The sequence below is a fragment of the Triticum aestivum genome, chromosome 3B (genome assembly GCF_018294505.1).
Source record: "Triticum aestivum cultivar Chinese Spring chromosome 3B, IWGSC CS RefSeq v2.1, whole genome shotgun sequence".
Taxonomy (NCBI): domain Eukaryota; kingdom Viridiplantae; phylum Streptophyta; class Magnoliopsida; order Poales; family Poaceae; genus Triticum; species Triticum aestivum.
Window position 1 is genome coordinate 222184205 of NC_057801.1, and position 16503 is coordinate 222200707.

A 16503-nucleotide genomic window follows, 5' to 3' on the forward strand; every position below is an offset into this window, starting at 1 on the left:
GCTCAACGCAAACACCAAATAACAATTATTTAGGTTTAACACCAATCTCGATGGTAGAGGGAGCGTGCGATGCTTGATCACATCAAGCTTGGAAAACTTCCAACACATATCGCCAGCTCACCTTTAGCTAGTCTCCGTTTACTCCGCAGCCTTTTATTTCGAGTTACTAACACTTAGCAACCGAACCGGTATCTAATACCCTGGTGCTACTAGGAGTACTAGTAAAGTACACATTAACATAATGTATATCCAATATACTTCTATCGACCTTGCCAGCCTTCTCATCTACCAAGTATCTAGGGTAATTCTGCTCCAGTGGCTGTTCCCCTTATTACAGAAGCACTTAGTCTCGGGTTTGGGTTCAACCTTGGGTTTCTTCACTAGAGCAGCAGCTGATTTGCCGTTTCATGAAGTATCCCTTCTTGCCCTTGCCCTTCTTGAAACTAGTGGTTTCACCAACCATCAACAATTGATGCTCCTTCTTGATTTCTACTTTCGCGGTGTCAAACATCGCGAATATCTCAAGGATCATCATATCTATCCCTGATATGTTATAGTTCATCACGAAGCTCTGGCAGCTTGGTGGCAATGACTTTGGAGAAACATCACTATCTCATCTGGAAGATCAACTCCCACTCGATTCAAGTGATTGTTGTACTCAGACAATCTGAGCACAAGCTCAACGATTGAGCTTTTCTCCCTTAGTTTGCAGGCTAAGAAAATCGTCGGAGGTCTTATACCTCTTGACGTGGGCACGAGCCTGAAATCCCAATTTCAGCCCTCGAAACATCTCATATGTTCCGCGACGTTTCAAAATCGTCTTTGGTGCCTCAACTCTAAACCGTTTAACTGAACTATCACGTAGTTATCAAAACGTGTGTGTCAGATGTTCGCAACATCCACAGACGACGTTCGAGGTTCAGCACACTGAGCGGTGCATTAAGGACATAAGCCTTCTTCGAAGCAACGAGGACAATCCTCAGTTTACGGACCTAGTCCGCATAATTGCTACTATCAACTTTCAACTGAATTTTCTCTAGGAACATATCTAAACAGTAGAACTAAAGCGCGAGCTTACGACATAATTTGCAAAGATATTTTGACTATGTTCAGGATAATTAAGTTCATCTTATGAACTCCCACTCAGATAGACATCCCTCTAGTCATCTAAGTGATTACATGATCCGAGTCAACTAGGCCGTGTCCGATCATCACGTGAGATGGACTAGTCATCATCGGTGAACATCTTCATGTTGATCGTATCTACCATACGACTCATGCTCGACCTTTCGGTCTCTTGTGTTCCGAGGCCATGTCTGTACATGCTAGGCTCGTCAAGTCAACCTAAGTGTTTCGCGTGTGTAAATCTTGCTTACACCCGTTGTATGTGAACGTTAGAATCTATCACACCCGATCATCACGTGGTGCTTCGAAACAACGAACTTTCGCAACGGTGCATAGTTAGGGGGAACACTTTCTTGAAATTTTAATGAGGGATCATCTTATTTACTACCGTCGTTCTAAGCAAATAAGATGCATAAACATGATAAACATCACATGCAATCAAAAGTGACATGATATGGCCAATATCATTTTGCTCCTTTTTGTCTCCATCTTCGGGGCTCCATGATCATCATCGTCACCGGCATGACACCATGATCTCCATCATCATGATCTCCATCATCGTGTCTCCATGAAGTTGTCTCGCCAACTATTACTTCTACTACTATGGCTAACGGTTTAGCAATAAAGTAAAGTAATTACATGGCGTTGTTCATTGACACGCAGGTCATACAATAAATTAAGACAACTCCTATGGCTCCTGCCGGTTGTCATACTCATCGACATGCAAGTCGTGATTCCTATTACAAGAACATGATCAATCTCATACATCACATATCATTCACCACATTCTTTTGGCCATATCACATCACATAGCATACCCTGCAAAAACAAGTTAGACGTCCTCTAATTGTTGTTTGCATGTTTTACGTGGCTGCTATGGGTTTCTAGCAAGAACGTTTCTTACCTACGCAAAACCACAACGTGATATGTCAATTGCTATTTACCCTTCATAAGGACCCTTTTCATCGAATCCGATCCGACTAAAGTGGGAGAGACTGGCACCCGCTAGCCACCTTATGCAACAAGTGCATGTCAGTCGGTGGAACTTGTCTCACGTAAGTGTACGTGTAAGGTCGGTCTAGGCCGCTTCATCCCACAATATTGTCGAAACAAGATTGGACTAGTAACGGTAAGCATATTGAACAAAATCAACGCCCACAACAACTTGTGTTCTACTCGTGCATAGAAACTACGCATAGACCTAGCTCATGATGCCACTGTTGGGGAACATAGCAAAAATTCAAAATTTTCTATGCATCACCAAAATCAATCTATGGAGTAATCTAGCAACGAGGGAAAGGGGAGTGCATCTACATACCCTTGTAGATCGCTAAGCGGAAGCGTTCAAGTGAACGGGGTTGATGGAGTCGTACTCGTCGTGATGCAAATCACCGATGATCCTAGTGCCGAACGGACGGCACCTCCGCGTTCAACACACATGCAGCCCGGTGACGTCCCCCATGCCTTGATCCAGCAAGGAGAGAGGGAGAGGTTGGGGAAGACTCCGTCCAGCAGCAGCACGACGGCGTGGTGGTCGTGGAGGAGCGTGGCAATCCTGCAGGGCTTCGCCAAGCACTGCGGGAAAGGAGGAGGACTTGGAGAGGGGGAGGGCTGTGCCAGAACTTGGGTATGGCTGCCCTCCCACCCCCCACATATATATAGGGGCAAGGGAGAGGGGGGCCAGCCCCTTCAGATTCAATCTGAGGAGGGGGCGGTGGCCAGGGGGTTGCCTTGCCCCCCAAGGCAAGGGGGGCGCCCCCTTTTAGGGTTCCCCCAAACCCTAGGCGCCTTGGGCCCTGGTGGGTGGCGCACCAGCCAACCTGGGGCTGGTCCCCTCCCACACATGGCCCACGCAGCCCTCTGGGGCTGGTGGCCCCACCTGGTGGACCCCCGAGACCCTCCCGGTGGTCTCGGTACGTTACTTAAGGTCCCGGTGGTATAGGGAAACTTTTCCGGTGACCAAAGCAGGACTTCCCATATATAAATATTTACCTCCGGACCATTCCAGAACTCCTCGTGACGTCCGGGATCTCATCTGGGACTCCGAACAACATTCGGTAACCACGTACATCTATTCCCTATAACCCTAGCGTCATCGAACCTTAAGTGTGTAGACCCTACAGGTTCGGGAGGCACGTAGACATGACCGAGACAACTCTCCGGCCAATAACCAACAGCGGGATCTAGATACCCATGTTGGCTCCCACATGTTCCACGATGATCTCATCGGATGAACCACGATGTCGAGGATTCAATCAATCCCGTATTCAATTCCCTTTGTCTAGCGGTATAGTACTTGCCCGAGATTCGATCGTCGGTATCCCGAAACCTTGTTCAATCTCATTACCGGCAAGTCTCTTTACTCGTTCCGTCACACATCATCCCATGATCAACCCCTTGGTCACATTGTGCACATTTTGATGATGTCCTACCGAGTGGGCCTAGAGATACCTCTCCGTCATACGGAGTGACAAATCCCAGTGTCGATTCGTGCCAACCCAACAGACACTTTCGGAGATACCCGTAGTGCACCTTTATAGACACCCAGTTAAGTTGTGACGTTTGGTACACCCAAAGCATTCCTATGGTATCCGGGAGTTGCACAATCTCATGGTCTAAGGAAATGATACTTGACATTAGAAAAGCTTTAGCATACGAACTACACGATCTTTGTGCTAGGCTTAGGATTGGGTCTTGTCCATCACATCATTCTCCTAATGATGTGATCCCATTATCAACGACATCCAATGTCCATGGTCAGGAAACCGTAACCATCTATTGATCAACAAGCTAGTCAACTAGAGGCTTACTAGGGACATGGTGTTGTCTATGTATCCACACATGTATCTGAGTTTCCCATCAATACAATTATAGCATGGATAATAAACGATTATCATGAACACGGAAATATATTAATAATAACTAATTTATTATTGCCTCTAGGGCATATTTCCAACATTGGCCGCCTTGTCCTCGGCCTCGGCCAGCGCCTTCTTGAGGGCCTCTACTTCGGTCGTTGCCCCTAATAAATTTCATGGCACTTTAGTCAGCGTGAATCATTCATCCTTCCTGAATATATACAAGGTTACTGCATACCTTGACTGTCCTCCAACTGCTTCTTCATGCGGCCGAGCTCTTCCTCGGCCTGCTTCAGACTCTGCTTCAGTCTGGAGACTTCCGCGGGATGAGAGGTCGTAGCCAGCAGCGACGCCTGCTTATTCACATAGACATATTAGATTAGACTCCCGCGAAAATTATTTCATCCTCTGTTCGGCTTTTCTTTCCGAACACCGGACAGAGTATCAAGGGCTACTGTCTATACGTTGACATTCTTTTTATAGTTGCGTTGCTTACCTCAAAGCCTGTTAGAAGGCTAGTGCACGCTTCAGTCAGTCCGCTCTTCACAGACTGGACCCTCTCAATCATGGGTATAGTGTTCCTCGACAATGGAAGCGCCTTGCAGCGATTCCAGCAAAGTGTCCGGTGCCTCTGGATGGACAAAGGTCACCGACGGAATAGGCACGGCCTCTTCCTTCGAAAAGGGGTGATCGCCTGATTCTGGAGCCACATGGGTCTCCGGAATTATATTCGGTTGGGGGCCGAGATGGATACGGCCCCCATCGTCAGTATCCATGGGGGTTTGCTCCCCCATGTGTCCGGCGCCGAGGCTTCATCCTCCGGCGCCTCCCTGACAACCTCTAGATTCTCTCTCGGGCCGGGGATCCTTCGGGATGACGCCTTGGCGCCACCCAGGTCCTGGGGAGAGGTGGACGATGGAAGGGGTCCCGCTGTCCATCACCACCGGATCCAGCGAATCATCTGAAGATAAGGACCGCTCGAGGTTGGACCGAGCCGGACTGCAAATGTACAATCTAGCACATTAAAACAATGATGTAAAGAGGCAGGATACATGAACGCATCCGGACACTTGCGATTTGGCCAGGGGCTTCTCCCTGGGCTCCCACTCCCAGCTGCTGTCGGTGGCCGCTGTGGAGCTGTCAAGAAGGGAAGCTTTCCCCTTCTTGGACACCTCGGTGATACGTCTCCAACGTATTTATAATTTTTGATTGTTCCGTGCTATTATACTACCCCTTTTGGATGTTTATGGGCTTTATTTTACACAATTATATCATTTTTGGGACTAACCTACTAACTGGAGGCCTAGCCCATACTGCTATTTTTTTGCCTATTTCAGTATTTCGAAGAAAAGGATATCAAACAGAGTCCAAATGGAGTGAAACCTTCGGGAGCGTGATTTTTGGAACGAACGTGATCCAGAGGACTTGGAGTGCAAGTCAATAAGCAGCCAAGGCTCCCACGAGATAGGAGGGCGCGCCCCCCTATAGGGTGAGCCCCCCTGTCTCGTGGGCCCCTCAGGCGTCCACAGACGTACTTCTTCCTCCTATATAAGCCTTCGTACCCCGAAAACATCCAGGGAGCAACCGAAACACAATTTCCACCGCCGTAACCTTCTGTATCTGCGAGATCTCATCTTGGAGCCTTCGCCGGCGCTCCGCCGGAGGGGGAATCGACCATGGAGGGCTTGTACATCAACATCCTTGCCCCTCCTATGAGTTGTGAGTAGTTTACCACAGACCTACGGGTACATAGTTATTAGCTAGATGGCTTCTTCTCTCTTTTTGGATCTCAATACAATGTTCTCCCCCTCTCTTGTGGAGATCTATTCGACGTAAACTCTTTTTGCGGTGTGTTTGTCGAGATCCGATGAATTGTGGGTTTATGATCAAGTTTATCTATGAATAATATTTGAATCTTCTCTGAATTATTTTATGTATGATTGAGTTATCTTTGCAAGTCTCTTCGAATTATCAGTTTGGTTTGGCCTACTAGATTGATCTTTCTTGCCATGGGAGAAGTGCTTAGCTTTGGGTTCAATCTTGCAGTGTCCTTACCCAGTGACAGAAAGGGTTGCAAGGCACGTATTGTATTGTTGCCATCGAGGATAACAAGATGGGGTTTATACCATATTGCTTGAGTTTATCCCTCTACATCATGTCATCTTGCTTAATGCGTTACTCTGTTCTTATGGACTTAATACTCTAGATGCAGGCAGGAGTCGGTCGATGTGTGGAGTAATAGTAGTAGATGCAGGCAGGAGTCGGTCTACTTGTTATGGACATGATGCCTATATACATGATCATGCCTAGATAATCTCATAATTATTCGCTTTTCTATCAATTGCTCGACAGTAATTGGTTCACCCACCGTAATACTTATGCTATCCTGAGAGAAGCCACTAGTGAAACCTATGGCCCCCGTGCCTATCTCTTATCATATTTGCTTCCAATCTACCTTTATTTTCATCATTACTTTTTGCATCTATATTATAAAATACCAAAAATATATTTATCTTATCATACTATCTTTATTAGATCTCACTTTCGCAAGTGGCCGTGAAGGGATTGACAACCCCTTTATTGCGTTGGTTGCGAGTTCTTTGTTTGTTTGTGTAGGTGCGTGGGACTTTTGAGGAGCCTCCTACTGGATTGGTTCCTTGGTTCTCAAAAACTGAGGGAAATACTTACGCTACTATTGCTGCATCACCCTTTCCTCTTCAAGGAAAACCAACGCAAGCTCAAGACGTAGCACTCGGCCTCCAGATGTGTGGAGGCCGTTGAGGGAGTCCTAGCTTAGGGGGTCCTCAGACAACCGGATTATATGCATATGCCAGACTGTTGGACTATGAAGATACAAGACCAAAGACTTCGTCCCATGTCCGTGTGGGACTCTCCTTTGCGTGGAAGGCAAGCTTAGCAATTCGGATATGTAGATTTCCTTCTCTGTAACCGACTCTGTGTAACCCTAGCCCCCTCCGGTGTCTATATAAACCGGAGGGTTTAGTCCGTAGGACAACAACAATCATAATCATAGGCTAGCTTCTAGGGTTAGCCTCTATGATCTCATGGTAGATCAACTCTTGTAATACTCAGATCATCAAGATCAATCAAGCAGGAAGTAGGGTATTACCGCCATAGAGAGGGCCCGAACCTGGGTAAATATTGTGTCCTCCGGCTCCTATTACCATTAGCCTTAGATGCACAATTCGGGACCCCCTACCCGAGATCTGCCAGTTTTGACACCGACATTGGTGCTTTCATTGAGAGTTCCACTGCGATGTCGAAAAGAAGGTTTGATGGCTCGCCTTGTTATCAAGGACAACATCACCTCGGGGGGAGCCCTGGCTTTAGGCCAAACCCTCCGGCTGGGCGGCTTCATCATGACCGCTCGTTCGGCCGCCGTGCCGATGATAACTTCTCGGGTCATCAAAAACAGCCTCCTCGTCATCTCGGAATACGCCGAGTAGATGGATCCAATGGAACTTTCATCCTTGAACGAGCTCCTGGATCGCATCGCCGCCTTGGGAGTCGCTATGGACTATGATCGGATTGGGCTTAAACCTGATCAAAGAGAGATTAACTCTTCGCCGGTCACCCATCAGATAGCGGTGGTGGAGGAGCAATGCAACGATTCTTCCTCTATCTTGAGGACAAACTACGTCCGGATTCCCGAGCTCTCCGAGCCGAACACCCGTTCGCGGGAGGACATGACCCAAACTCTGAACTTAGAATCGGACAGCAGGCCAAAAAAATTGGGCAACATCTCGGAACCCGAACCGCTAAGTTTGGAAGTTCCTATGCCCCTGGGTCTCAGATCGGGCCCGGGTGCAGACTTAAATCCACCCACCCACCCAGATTCAAGCGATCTTTCCCACATTAGACAACAATCCCAAGAGACAGTACATCACTTTTGGGCCAGATTCCTCCTTGTAATGAGGAAGGTCAAGGATTGTCGCGAGGAAGACACAATCGCATTCTTTTGAAAAAATTGGGAATCCTCAATGCCATAAGTCTCCATGACATATCACACTTCGCTGACTTGACGGCCATAGTACAGAAGTACTGTGCCATGGAAAGCTCCTGGAAAACCTAGGCAAAATTCTGGGATCCTCTGGCTCTCACTAAACCCCTCGTCCGAACTAAAAGGGTGCACTCTCGCAAGTCAACTGATCCAATTACAAAGAAACCAAAGCCCGCTACAGGGCGTGGAACCATATTGGAGGGATGGCTCAATGGGCCATGCAAAATCCACACCTCACCGATACCATACCAACACACAACCTAAGAGCATGTTGGATACTTCGGCAGGTGGCCAAGAGCGGCGAGGATCTCCTCATTAACAATGCCGCAGAGCAACATCCCACAGAAAACAACAATACAATATTGACAGTCTTCGAGACTTTCACCTCAAATAACAGGCGCAAGAGAGCACTCCGCGGCCTCGCTGAAGTCTGCCACGTTGCTGCAATAAATTCATGGAACGACATGGCCATAACCTTCAATGCCAGTTATGAACCTCAATTTCGAACAGTCCGAGCACCAGCCGCTTGGGTCCTTATTCCAATTGTGGACGGCTTCTCGCTTACTAAAGTGCTCATGGACGGTGGAAGCGGATTAAACCTCATCTACGAGGAAACTCTCAACAAAATGGAAATAGACAAGAGCTGCATTGAGCAAAGCAGCACGACCTTCATAGGAATTATCCCTAGTCGGGAGGCATGATGTGCGGAAAAAATGACACTCAATGTGGTATTCGCACGGCAGAGAATGATAGGTCCGAAGAGATAACATTCCAAGTGGCCCCATTCAGTAGTGGATACCATGCCCTTTTAGGGCGGGACGCATTCGCGAGCTTGCAAGCTATACCGCATTATGGGTACATGAAGCTCAAGATGCCCGGGCCCGACGGAATCATCACTCTAGACAGTGATTCGGACATAGCACTCCGCGCCGAAAATAATATAGCCGCCCTGGCCCTTAAGGCATTATCCGAAGCCCTCGTGGCCGAAGAACTAACTGCGCTACGCTCCATAGTGGACAGCGACGACGTAATACTCGACAAACGATCCAAGTCAACTTCTTTCAAACCAGCGGACGAAATAGTCAAATTCCAAGTCCACCCAACGGACCTACAAAAACAGCATCCATCGGGGCACAGCTGAACCCCACAATCGACACCGCATTGGGACGTCTTCGCCTAGCACCCTTCAGATTTGCCAGGGATCCCACGTAGGCTGGCCGAGCACAGCCTCAACATATTGAAGGGATACAAGCCGTTCAAGCAAACACTACGACGCTTTTCAGAGCCCAAACGACAAGCTATCACTACTACGGAAAACCCTAGCAGTAGCGCTGGTTTTGTGCTCACTAGTAGCGCGGGGGGGGGGGGGGTGCTACTAATAAGGCGCTACAACTATTGGTTAGCAGTAACGCGTGCCCGCACGCGCTACTTCTAGGACAAATAGCTGCAGCGTTTGTTCACTCCCATGCTACTGCTAATGTAACTAGTGGCAGCGTGTTTTCTCTCCATCGCTACTTGTATTCTTTTTTTATTTTTTATTTTTAGTGTATTTATGCGCCATCGTACAAATATTGGTACAATACCAGTTATGAGGTTTACATCATTATGTCCATAACAGTGTGTCAAATGAAGGTGGATTAGGTTCAAGTGGAGGCAATATGTGGTGCATGTCAAAAGTATACTACTAAACCAAACTTGATCTAGTTTGGACTAGTAGTACTTTCGATGTGCACCACATGTTGCCTCCACTTGAATCTAATCCGCCAGCACAAGTTATTTAATCATCATCATAATCATAACATCAACAGTAGTTATTTAATCATCATAGTCATAGTGTAGCACATCATCATATTCAAACTCATTCTTTCTAGGTAATCACCACCAACACTAACTGCGGTAGCTATCTAATCACCAGCAACACTAGCTAAAAAAATTATCCATCATTGCCAACAACACTAGCTAATCACTCCTGCTGCTCTCTCTCAGGTAAAATAACATAAAACATGTGTAGCACTTGTTCTTCATCAAGTTGGAGCATGCAGATGAACCTATCTCCTAATCGTGGGTTGTGCTTCTGATTGCTGTCCCCTAGTACTTCTCTGCGATCGTTCACAATTTTGCTCCAATCTTTCACTATTAAGCAATCCTTGCTATTCGAAATCCTGAATTCACTAAAGTGCATTATAGGATATCTTGGCCGTAAGCTAACAATTCTCATCTGACCTTTAGTCTTGATCCAATGAGGCACAACATTCAGCGGGAGTCCATATTGAAGAACATCGTATAGTAACATACTTAGCAATGAAGTTTAGCTTAAAAAATAATGTATGCGAAAGATGCACTGAGTACAAATAGTAAAAATCTTACCATCTTTCCTAAATAGATGTGACCGTAGTTCAATACGAACACTATTGGTCGCACGTTTTGAGTACTAAGATTTGCATGTCCAAAAAAATAATTTGTCTTGACAGTATGAAGATCCTCAAGCCATGAAACATAATGACTTATCTCCTCGCAATTTAGTTCAGCCCCGGGACAGTAGTAGGTCCTGTCTACCAAGCGCTGGACATGTTTGCTTCATTGGAAATAAGCTGTCAATAGAAATTAGTTGTCAACTATTTTTGAATAAACAATATCAAGGACATTAATATGGTTGAGAAACTCACATTTTGGTAGAACTGGAGGCGTCTGCACATCGACCCAGATGTCGGTATTACCTTCAATACCATCTGCTGAAAGAATATCAAAGGTGATAACCATATCAGGCTCAAATGCATAAATCTTGCATAGTGCTCGCCATGTTTTGCATCCAAATAGGTGTAGTCGTCTTCGTTGTATAATTTTGCATGGAAAATATAACCATGCTCGGTCTTCAAATAAACTCTCTTTACCTCCATAGTAGTTGTCATAGAACTAAAACCTATCTTATCCAATACAAAAACTCTTGCATGGCAGGAGATACGCTAGTAGAATAGGAAAAAAATTATAAGTTGAAGCAAATGAATCAGATGTCATGCTTAATTACGAAAAAAGACTTGTCGTTGTGACTTACTGTATCCACTTCGAAGTTCTCGTCCAGCTGGATGCTGAAGCGCCTATCATCATCTAGGAAGATTCCGTCGCACAGGCCGCGCTCGTCTTCGTAGTATTTGCAAATACCGAAATCCTTTTCGTCGTCAGACATTTGCTATGTTCATAGTTAAAACATTAATTGAAAATAAATCGAAGACAACTACCAGGATACGCAACACACAAATCCGGGGCACTCGATATTTCCTACATATTCTGGCACAAGTCATGCCAAAATTCACAGAAAATCCGGCATGACCTTTGCTAAAATAGGACATATCGAGCGCGTGAAATTTGCCGGAACGGAAATGAATCAACACTCCGGCAAAACATAGGCCACTCGGAGGTGTAACCTGCAAACATGACCGGCCACTTGGGCAAGCACATATCATATTTGAGCAACACAAGATATACATTTCAAAATATCTTATAGGACTCAAATTAGCATGCATTCAATAAGCAAAAGTAAATCATCTCATGTGTCTGTACATCATCGAATATTATCACTAATACATCCTGAATAGTGTCATACATATAACATCACTAATACAACTAAAACCCTAGCACACGACGAGTATCGGCGCGGGCGGTGGACACCCACAGAGAAGGAACCATCATGGGATCATAGATCCAGTGAGATCCCTGGAGAACCTGCCAGGTATTGGAGAACCTGTGCTCCAACGCAAACAAGTAGCGACGGACGTGCGCGTCCTCCTCACTGACACGGTGACGCACCACCTCCGCGGGGTAATCAAGCCTCTGGACTGTCACTGGCCCACGCGACCGCCACCAAAGAAGGTTCGGGTCAACGACAGGCTGGCTCCTCACCAACCTGCGCCCGCCTCCAAGTACAACCCCGGCGGAGCCCAGTCCCGGACATGGCCCGTCTGGTGAAGCATGTGTCGTCCTCCGCTGACTCGATGACGAGGATGCGGGATAGGCATCGTCCCTGTTGATGCGGGAAAAATTGCTTTAACTAAAAAAATAGCAACAAGTTCTTACTAACTAGTTCTATTAATTCAATTAGTTCTTACTAAAAATAAACTTACCATAAATAAAAATAAACTAGTACCTAATTAATACCTAGTTCTTACTAACTAATTAGTACCTAGGAATTACTGCCCTAATTACCATATAAGTATCCATTTTTTAACTAGGGTTCGTACTACCTAATTAAATAGGGTTAATACTAATTGTAATTAACTAATTAGCAGTAAAAATAGACTAGGGTTCATACTAACTAGAAGTAAATAGCTAGGGTTCATACTAAGCAGAGAAGAGGGATCGGAAGGGGTGAGTGCTTACGGAGGGCGGGAAGAGAGATGGGGTCGGGGGAGACGGTGGCACCGAGGCGCGGCAAGGCGTGGTCGGGGGAGATGGCGGCGAGGCGGGTCGAGGGAGGCGGCGGCGGAGAGCGAGGGCAGGGGCTCCGGCAAGGTCGAGGTCGAGGAGGAGGAGGCACAGGCGCCCGACGACGTCGAGGGGCAGACTCCGGCGGAGAGCGAGGGCAAGGCCTCCGGCGAGGGCGAGGGGAGGGGCTCCGGCGGAGGCGACGAGGGGGAGAAGAGAGAGTGGGGAATTGGGGAGGAAGCCGAGGAGAGGGAATCAGGCCACGCGGGGGGTTAGGTGAAAATAGCTTTAACAGTAGCGTGGGGAGCGAAAACGCGCTGCTGCTAAAATCAGTAGTAGTAGCGCTATTTCTAGAAGGGCGCTACTACTATACCTAGCATGTCGGAATGGTGTGGCAATTATAGTAGTAGCGCGTTCTACTCCTGCAGCGCTACTGCTAAGCAGGTAACAGTAGCGCCGTTTTAGACGATGCGCTACTGCTAAGTAGCAGTAGCGCCTCATTTTAACACGCGCTACCGGTAAGATTCTGTGTATAAGGTTGTCCCTAGTAGCGTATGGGAGATGAGCTAGCCAAGTTATTCGAAGCCGGATTCATCAGAGATATAAAACACCCGGATTGGCTAGCAAACCTGGTGATGGTACCAAAGAAGGATAAATCCTGGCGCCTCTGTGTCGATTTCAAGGACCTCATTAAGGCTTGCCCCAAGGATCCCTTCCCTCTCCCCTGCATCGATCAAATCATCAACGCTACCGCAGGACACGACTCATTGTGCTTCCTCGACGCATACTCCGGATACCATCAAATCAAAATGGCGGAGTCCGGTCAAGCCTCAACGGCATTTATCACCCCATACGGACCCTTCTATTTCAACACCATGCCTTTCGGGCTCAAAAACGCCAGTGCAACCTACCAACGCATGATTCAGACATGCCTGGAAAAACAAATCGGCAAAAAAGTTGAGGCATACTGTCACGCCCAATATGCGATACTATCCTAAAGAGACGCGAAGGTCCCACCAAGGATAGAACCGCATATTGATACGCTTTTGCAAGGTGGATATCATTACATCAACATTACATAATAGATGGGGATACATACAAAAGGCATACAATGCCACACGAATACAACATCATCTTACATAAGAGCACCATCCAACTACAGATGAAACACAAACAGAAACTCAAACGACATCCACCCTGCTAGCCCAGGCTGCCGACCTGGAACCTATCCCCTGATCGAAGAAGAAGCAGAAGAAGAACTCCAAAGCAAGCAAACATCGCTCTCGCGTCATGATCATCGCGTAACCTGTACCTGCAACTGCTGTTGTAGTAATTTGTGAGCCACGAGGACTCAGCAATCCCATTACCATGGGTATCAAGACTAGCAAAGCTTAATGGGAAAGGAAGGGGTAAAGTTGTGAGGTTGTAGCAGCGACTAAGCCAGTATGGTGGCTAACATACACAAATAAGAGCGAGAAGAGAAGCAACGGAACGGTCGTGAAGCTAGCAATGATCAAGAGGTGATCCTGAACTCCTACTTACGTCAAACATAACCCAAAAACGTGTTCACTTCACGGACTCCGCCGAAAAGAGACCATCACGGCAACACACGCAGTTGATGCATTTTAATTCGAATCAGGTGTCAACTTATCTACAACCGGACGTTAACAAGTTCCCATCTGCCACATAACCGCGGGCACGGCTCTCGAAAGTTTATACCCTGCAGGGGTGTCCCAACTTAGCCCATCACAAGCTCTCACGGTCAACGAAGAATATTCCTTCTCCCAAGAAGACCCGATCAGTGTCGGAATCCCGGCTACAAGACATTTCGACAATGGTAAAACTAGACCAGCAAAGCCGCCCGATGCGCCAACAATCCCGATAGGAGCTGCACATATCTTGTTCTCAGGGCAACACCGGATGAGACATCCTACGAGTAAAACCATACCTCGAGTTTCCCCGAGGGGGCCCTGCAGTCTACTCGGTTCGGACCAGCATTTAGAGAAGCACTGGCCCGGGGGGGCTAAAATAAAGATGACCCTCAGGCTCCGGAAACCCAAGGGAAAAAGGCTAGGTAGGCAAATGGTAAAACCAAGGTTGGGCCTTGCTGGAGGAGTTTTATTCAAAGCGAACTGTCAAGGGGGTCCCATAAATCACCCAACCGCGTAAGGAACGCAAAATCAAGGAACATAACACCGGTATGACAGAAACTAGGGCGGCAAGAGTGGAACAAAACACCAGGCATAAGGCCGAGTCTTCCACCCTTTACCAAGTATATAGATGCATTAATTAAATAAGAGATATTGTGATATCCCAACATAATCTTGTCCATCATGGAGCAATCTTCAACTTCACCCGCAAATAACAACGCTATAAGAGGGGCTGAGCAAAGCGGTAACATAGCCAAGCAATGGTTTGCTAGGAAGGGTGACAAAGGTTAGAGGCTGACATGGCAATTTGGGAGGCTTGATAAGCAAGAGATAGGTAGCGCGACAAAGCGATAGAACGAAACAACTAGCATAGCAATGATAGTAATGAGATCCAGGGTAGCGGTCATCTTGCCTCAAATCCTGCTAGGGAGAAGAACGAGTCCATGAAGAAGACGAACGGGAGTAGTCAAACGAATCCTAACAATCGCAACATTACCGGAACTAAGAAGCAACACCGGAAAGAGACAAACAACATGGTAAACACACAAGCATAAAGATGGCATGATGCACAACCAAGTATGATGCATGGTCAGTTTAAAGAGCATGGCAGGGCAAAGTGCAACAAACAACACTACAAATTAAGTGGAGCTCAATATGCAACGAGTTGCATATTGACGAAACACCACATCAGTTATTTAGTTCTCTCCTGTTTATGCACCCACAATATTAAATGTTGTTAAACATGGAAAGGGGTGAAGCATAAGAAAACTACCTATCTAGGCAAGTTTAAATGAGGCCGGAACAACAAACAACAATTCTGGAAAATCCCCATGTCCATATTTTAGATTTGGTATTGTTCTGCCCTAAAACATATTTTATTGTTGTAACAGGAAAATAAAGTGTACCGTGTTAAACTAGAAATTTTTCCACCCCATTTACATATAAAGTTTATTTAAAACCGAGCTATGGTTATTTAGTTATAAAATAAATCATTTTAACATGGCATTTGAGAAAATTTAAACAAACAGCATTTTAAACATTTTAAACATGGATGAAAGTGGCATATTATTAATCTACACAAAATTCTAAGCATTTTACATGTTTAAATCATTTTAATCCGATGCACGGTTCATGAGTTATTATATGCATGATGCTTAGGGGTTCTTCTGTAAATGTGCACTCTCTGGATAATTGGACAAATTCGCAGAACGGGAAAAAACATGATTTGCGCCGAAACTGCCGGGCCAATAGTGCACAGGAGGGGCTGGGGGGCTGCTCACCCTTGGGCTTCGGCCCGATATGAAGCAAATGCTGGAGGAGGCCGGTCCCTGGGCTGCTCACATTGGGCGTGAGGAGGCGCTGGGCATCTGGGCCGTGAGCGAAGCAGAGGAGGCCTCGCTCGGCGAGTGGCGCTCGTCCAGGCTGGCGCTGCACTGGTCAACACGGGGCGGGGTGCTTGTTGCAGCAAGGTGCAGCTTAGGGAAACAGAGGCAACGGCGGCGTCTTGGCACAGGACTCGGGCGCGGGCGGTCTCGAGCAGTAGCGGGCTGCAGGGAAGGCTGACGAGGTGGAGATGGGGTGGATCTGGCTGGCTGGCGCCAGATCCGTGCAACGATGGCGCGGGTGCTCCTGGCATCCATGGCGGGGACCTGCGGGGGAGCACAAGAGGAGTGAGATGGAGAGGAAAAGGAGCAGGGGATGGAGATGGACGTGCAGAGGGAGATGGACCCGGTGGAACTCGCGCTCCGACGAGCTGCTACTCGTGCAGGACAGACAGAGACGGGCGGCCTCGGGACGACGGGGACTCGTCGGGGCAGGGGCGCGGACGCGAGGCTTTGGCGTCGAGGGACGGAGCTTGACGGCGGGATCCAACAAGGAGGCATAGGAGATGGCCGGATCTGGGCCAGAGGCGGACATTGGCGGCTTCCAT